Source organism: Microcebus murinus, chromosome 18 (genome assembly GCF_040939455.1).
Source record: "Microcebus murinus isolate Inina chromosome 18, M.murinus_Inina_mat1.0, whole genome shotgun sequence".
Lineage (NCBI taxonomy): Eukaryota > Metazoa > Chordata > Mammalia > Primates > Cheirogaleidae > Microcebus > Microcebus murinus.
In genome coordinates, this window is record NC_134121.1 from 2,606,150 (window position 1) to 2,613,096 (window position 6,947).

The 6,947-nt window shown below is 51.3% G+C and overlaps 1 long non-coding RNA gene and 1 pseudogene across 1 annotated transcript; both read left to right on the top strand.

Moving 5' to 3' along the window:
• Positions 1 to 1,036: 1,036 nt before the first annotated feature.
• Positions 1,037 to 1,402, top strand: LOC142861849 (10 kDa heat shock protein, mitochondrial pseudogene; annotated as a pseudogene).
• Positions 1,403 to 1,954: 552 nt separating this feature from the next.
• LOC142861850 (uncharacterized) lies at positions 1,955 to 4,432 on the top strand. Its single transcript, XR_012912956.1, has 3 exons — positions 1,955 to 2,217; positions 3,154 to 3,322; positions 3,630 to 4,432. It is a non-coding gene; the product is annotated as an uncharacterized LOC142861850 (long non-coding RNA).
• Positions 4,433 to 6,947: the final 2,515 nt, after the last annotated feature.

The window sequence follows — 6,947 nt, forward strand, 5'->3', positions numbered from 1 at the left end:
CTCCCTCCCTGATGGAGGCCAAGGCCATCCCTGCCCAGCTCTCCTGATAAGGACCACGAGAAGGATGGATGTGACTGGGTCAAAGGGGCCGTAGGAGTTGGCCATTTGAAAAATAATTTACTACAAACCGCCGTTCTGCCCACCGTCCCGTGCTGCACGTAGCAGGAAGCGATTCTTCACCTGCCTGTTTGGCCCAGAAACAAAGAACTGAACAGGGCAGGTGGGAGGGGGTCGGCTGTCCCCTTTTATAAAAACCCTCAGTAAACCCCCTTCTGTGCTGACTTGCTTTTTGGACTCAGCACGCTACCCCCTCCCCGCACCCAGGTGAATAAACCATCCATGTGGCTCCCACACAGCCCGAGTGTGACATGTGTCCTTTGGATCATTCATTCACCCTTTCGGTGGGGTGGCAAAGAGATGTTTAAATCCAGCCTTAGGGAGTGAGCTGACAGCTCTGCATTCCCAGCTCCAGGGCGAAGCCCGTGCGTGCGTAGGACGAGTCATAGGGGAGTTGAGGGTCTTTTTTTTTTTATTTATTTTTTTTTTTTATTATTTTTTTTTAATGGAAAAAGTCATGACAAGATTTTTTTTTTTAATGGAAAAAGAGTTGAGGGTCTTTGAGGGTCCTTGCCTCCAACACTCGCCGTTGTGCCTCCTGACTCACTAAGGTGTCCTGCCCCGCTCAGGCCAGGCTGCAGTCCTGCAGGGCTGAGCCCAGCCCCGCCCACGCCACCGCAGAAACCCAACGTCCACCCTCTTCTCATCCTGTCCGGAGGATGCCCTGTCCTCTGAAACTTCCTTGGCCTTCTGGTTGCAGAACGTCGGGCCCCAAACACGCCCCACGCTGCACTTCTCTCCCGCCCTGCAGATCCCGATAAGCCCGCTGTGGCTGTCGGGCCCCACAGCAGGGCCGTCGCCGGAGTGGACTGCGCTGTCCTGCCAGCCAGGGCCGCGGCAGACAAGCACGCCTCGCAGGGAGCGGTGTGCGGGGAGGTTGCAGCCCTGGGCTTGCAGGAACAACCGGCCGTGGGGTCTCCTTGCAGCGGCGCACGAGAGCAGAGTAGGAGCTGGGACGGCGGGAGTCATGGCAGGACGAGCATTTAGAGAGTTTCTTTCCCTTTTTGACCTTTACCGGTTGAAAGGAGTGCAGCCGAAACTGTAACCAAAGGAGGCATTATGCTTCAGAAAAATCTCAAGGAAAAGTATCGCAAGCAACAGTAGTGGCTGTTGGATCGGGCTCCAAAGGAAAGGGTGGAGAGATTCAACCAGTTAGTGTGAAAGTTGGAGACAAAGTCCTCCCAGAATATGGAGGCACCAAAGTAGTTCTAGATGACAAGGATTATTTCTTATTTAGAGATGGGGACATTCTTGGAAAGTATGTGGACTGAAATAAATCACTATTGAAATGGCATTGGCGTGAAGCTCATTCCACTGAAGTTCTGAAATCTTTCATCATGTAAATAATTTCCACGTCTCTCTTTTTTTTTTTTTTGAGACAGTCTCGCTTTGTTGCCCAGGCTACAGTGAGTGCCGTGGCGTCAGCCTAGCTCACAGCAACCTCCAACTTCTGGGCTCAAGCGATCCTCCTGCCTCAGCCTCGCGAGTAGCTGGGACTACAGGCATGCGCCACCATGCCCGGCTAATTTTTTCTATATATTTTTAGTTGGCCAATTAATTTCTTTCCATTTATAGTAGAGACAGGGTCTCGCTCTTGCTCAGGCTGGTTTTGAACTCCTGAACTGGAGCAATCCCGCCTTGGCCTCCCAGAGTGCTAGGCCCACCTCAGCCTCCCAGAGTGCTAGGATTACAGGCGTGAGCCACCGCGCCCGGCCCATGTCTCTCTTTTATAATAAATTAATAATCACTAAAAAAAAAAAAAAAAAAAAGAACAACGGGCCTTGTGCAGGAAGGCCCTGGCCTGGAGCCACAGCTGTCCAGCTCTGAGTCCACAGCTCTGTGTCCCTGCTCCACAAGAGGTCACGGGGCTCGCGGCCTGAGTCACAGCAGGGCTTGTGGGCCGCGCAGGGATGAACAGAGCACCCCCAATTATTCCAGGACCGTGTGGATAAAAGCCGCAGGGCAGGAAGGGCCGGAGTCCCGGCGCTGGTGGCGGCTGCTGGCCAGTCGGCCCTCAGACCCCAACTGTGGCCAGGACGCCCCCACAGAAAAAAAAGAACACCACGACGCAGGGTGGAAAAGCCTCCGCACGGGCAGAGAGTAAGATGCAAAAGGAAAAACGTTCATTTTGTCCTTTTAGAAGAGACACAGGAGGGAGGGGGAGCCCCAAGGAGGGGAGGGAGAGGCCAGCAGGGAGGCCACCTGGCTGCTGCTTTTTTGGGGACAAAGAGAGAAGGAAAAAAGCAGTAATTGTTGTGTGAAGGTGTCTGTCTGTCTTGCTTTTTCTCTGTTCCCGGAGACTTTGTTATCTCTGAGCGGAAGTCAGGCTCATGCAGGGATGTGATTCCGCCCCTGAGACATGGTTTTGGGCAGGAAACTGAGGCTGGGGTTGGCCCCCTGCTGTCAGCCCCTAGCTCCTCAAGGAAGACCTCAAAGTCTTCACAAACAGATATAGAGGCTGGGAGCAGAGTGTAAAGAGAAAGATGTGCACTTCCTTGGGCTCTTTTCAGATGTTTGTGAAGACAGGGTGCCTGCTGGCTGGGGACAGACAGCCCAGAGCTCAGAGCATGGGTCTCTAGCTGGTATCTGACAGTTGCCACATTAGATATTTTCCTGTTATTAGTTTACGTGAGAGAGGCTAAATTTGGCTGGCAGGGGCCAGGAGCCGGTTATGTTTTGGGCCTGAATGCTCTTTTTTTTTTTATTTCGGCATATTATGGGGGTACAGATTTTAAGGTTTCAATAAATGCCCTTTCCCCCCTCCCCCCACAAGTCTGAGTCTCCGTCATGACCATCCCCCAGATGGTGCACATCTCACTCATTATGTATGTATATACCCGCCCCCTGCCCCCTCCCACCTGCCCAACACCCTATTACCGTAGTACCTATGTGTCCACTTAGGTGCTGTAAATGCTCTTGAATGGGGGTCATGCTCCTTTGACCCCACGAAGTAAAAAAAGAGTCCCAGAGTCAAATGTTGCCCAGGCTGATGCAGGGAGAGTCCTGCATCAGCTCTGAATGGTGTCCCCACCACAGGCTTCAGGCCGTAGAGACGGAAGAGCAAACTCTGGCTGGGATGGGTGGCCCTCGGGAGACCTCACATGGCCATCGCCAGGCCCCTGACCACCACTGAAGTCACCGCCCGTGACCCAGGTGGCTGCATTTTCCTGCTTTCTTCTGGCTTCGTTTGCCTGCAGTGTCCTGGGTGAGACTTGATTAGTTTCCCCACTCCTCCCCACCCCACAGTAAGAGGGAATGACCCGGAAAAGGGTGGGGGGGAGGGCTGGCAGAAAGATTTTTCTGTCTTTTTAAAACTCCCCCCACTCTTTTGGGCACTGCAGAGGCCTGCATCCCTGGGGCAGGTTAAGTCTTTAGTTAAAACTCACAGGTGGGCAGCGGCAGAGTTCACAAGCTCGCCTTTGGCTGAGATGGGATTAGAATAGTTAACCACAGTAACTGCCTGATGCTGAGAACCCTGCCTTTAAAAGCTCTGTATTTCTGCCCATGTGTAGGGAATTTGGGGTTTTGAGACGTGAAGGCCTACCCTATTTCCTCCTTTGCCAGCAAAGTGGGCTCTCCTTCCTTCCTCCTCACTCCTGTGATCAGGCCTCGTGGATGAGTGGCCAAGCTTTCAGTCACCGCGCCTTGCACTGAACCTTGGAAGGGAGCCTGGCTGAAGGTGGTGCCTGACTGACGCTGTCCTGTGTGGCTGGAAGGTGTGAACAGGCGCTCTGTAAACACTGCAGGCCTGTGTGAACTAAAGTCAAATTTTAAGCCTCACTCCCCACTGGCTGACTGAATGGAACCCCTCCCAGGCCAAAGGAACATCCTAAAACTAAATTGCCTGCCAGGAGGAGGAAGGTCAGAGCTGCCTCATCAAGCGCCCTCCTTTCTTGGGGACATCCTTTGTAACCCATCAACAAGGCCTAAGGCTATGCAAGACACGCCTGCAGGTCCTCAATGTACACAACAAATGTACGTCGGGTGGCTTGTCTCCCATGAACAGCTCCTTGTGTCAAAACATTCCAAGCCTGTAGACAAAGCTGCACGTCTTTAACCAATTACAAGTCAAAGAATCTTTAAACTCACCTATAACCTGTAAGCCCCCCACCTCCTTCGAGATGGCCCACCTTTTCAGGCCAAAGCAATGTACCTGTGCCTCTCACGTATTGATTCATGACTTTACCTGTAACGCCTGTCTCCCTGACATGTATAAAACCAAACTGTGACCCAGCCACAGCGAGTCCACTTGCTCAAGGCTTCTTGGGCTTGTCTCCGGGCCATGGTCCTCAAATTTGGCTCAGAGTAAATCCCTTTAAAATTATTTTAAGGAGTCTGGCTTTTTGTCTGTTAACGCGTGTATATGTGTATTTAATATACATTCAATACCTATATATTTTCTTCATATACAAACATGTTACCTGACAGTTTTACTTCTTCCTATCCATTTTAGATGCCTTTAAAACATCTAATTTCTCCTGCTAGGATCTCCGGCACGATACTGAATGGGAGTGTGGGAGCAGACATCCCGGTCTTGCCTGATCTCGGGAGGGCGCCACACATGCACACAGCTGTGCGCGCTCTTAGTTGTGGGCTCTGCACACATGCCCTGTTATCTGGGTGGGGAAGTTCTATTCTGAGTTTGTGAGAGTGGTTTTTTTGTTGTTGTTGTTGTTGTTGTTGTTTTGAGACAGAGTCTCACTTTGTTGCCTGGGCTAGAGTGAGTGCCGTGGCGTCAGCCTAGCTATCCCAGCAACCTCAAACTCCTGGGCGGTTTTCCCAGCCCCTCTGACACTGAATTCCAAACTCTATCCACACCTCTCTTTTATTTTTAAAATTAGTTTTGAATTAAAAAGTAATACATGTATATGCTGTTCTTTGGAAAATTAAACCACGCAGGTTGCGTTAAAATCAACCTAAGAGGTAATACCGAGGAGTAACTACTTCTATGAGTCTGATGTCTGTCTTTCTAGAACTTTTCTAGAAGGCTTGTAGCCCCTCCGTCCTAGAACGGTTCGGTTTGTGTTCAAAGTTCACAGAGAGGGGCGTCGGTCTTGTCAACGAAAAAAAAAGCCAAACTCTGCAAAATAATTTTAAAGAGATTTATTCTGAGCCAAGTTTGAGGACCATGACCCGGAGCCACTGCCAAGAGGACTTGGGCAAGTGGACTCGCCGTGGCTGGGTGACAGTTCAGTTTTATACATTTTCAGAGAGACAGGGGTTACAGGCAAAGTCACAAATCAATACATGAGAAGCAGACATTGGTTTGGCCCAAAAAGGTGGGACATCTCCAAGGGGGGGGGGCTTACAGGTTACAGGTGGGTTTAAAGATTCTTGGCTGGCAATTGGCTGAAAGAGTTAGACTTTATCTAGAAGACCAGAAAGGATATGCTTATTTTAAGATAAGGGTGTGAGCACTCTGGGGGAGGTCCAGACAGGAGGATGTTTTAAATTTACAATAGGCACCTGCTAGGATGCTTTAAGATATTTTAAATTTATGATAGGCATCTGCTAGGATGCTTGAGTTAAGACAGGGGCTTCTTATCTTTTAGGTGATGTTAATGCCATACCAGAATCAGGTTGGCGAGCTTAGAGCTTAGTGGGAATTTACCGTTTGTCAGCCTGACCCAGCTGGCCTCCTTAGGAAGGAGTTTTTAGCAAAAGAAAAAGATCAGAGTTTAGTCCTCAGTCTGCATCTTGTTCCGTCGTGCCCAGAGATGTGCAGGTTGCTTTCCACTTCTTTGAGTTTCTAACGGTGCTGTGACACACACCCCCCTGCCCCCACTGCTGCCCCGGGCTGCCGGAGCACCTCGGTCTGAGCTTCTGAGAAAGTAGCCACCGAGTCGAGGTGTGTGACTGCGATGAACCTGACCGGGTCAGGGGCTGGGGGGACAGAGGCCAGGGGGCTGAAGATAAGGAACCTGGAGACGATGAAGGCAGCCCAGTGGGGAGCCCAGAGCAGCACTGCCCACCAGTCAGAGGGGCCCTAGCCTGGCTGGACTGGCCGGCACTGGTCCGCCCCCTGGTCCCCATGGTGCTGGCCGATTTGGTTCAGACATTGGCCCTGTACCTGGGGGCTGCCAGCCTGTGGCTCTGCACAGTGGTCTTTATTTCTCTCTTTTTTTTGGAGACAGAGTCTCACTCTGTTGCCCAGGCTAGAGTGCCGTGGCGTCAGCCTAGCTCACAGCAGCCTCAGACTCCTGGGCTCAAGTGATCCTCCTGCCTCAGCCTCCCGAGTAGCTGGGACCACAGGCATGAGCCACCATACTCAACTAATTTTTTCTATATATTTTTAGTTGTCCAGCTAATTTCTTTCTATTTTTAGTAGAGATGGGGTCTCGCTCTTGCTCAGGCTGGTCTCAAACTCCTGACCTCAAGCAATCCGCCTGCTTCGTCCTCCCAGAGTGCTGGGATTACAGGCGTGAGCCACCGTGCCCGGCCAGTGAGGTCTTTCTTGAAGCATGTCCAGGGACAGCAGCCTACAGGCTACCATAGACCCCTAGGGATTACCCCTAGTGCGAGCAAGTAAAAATAATAACACGAGCAGTTTCAGGCTGCTGTGACAAAATACTCCAGACTGGGGGTGCTTAAAAAACAGAAACGAATTTTCTCACGATTCTGGGGGCTGGAAGTCCAGGATCACGGTGCTGGTCGATTTGGTTTCCGGTGAGGCCTCTGTTTATGGCTGGCTGCAGACTCGTTCTTGCTGTGTCCTATCGGGGCTTTCCTTGGTGTGATCTTGAGAGACCGGGCTCGCCAGCGTCCCTTCTAAGGACACTAACACTACCGGCTCAAGGCCCCACCCTGTGACCTCATTCAATCCTAATTCC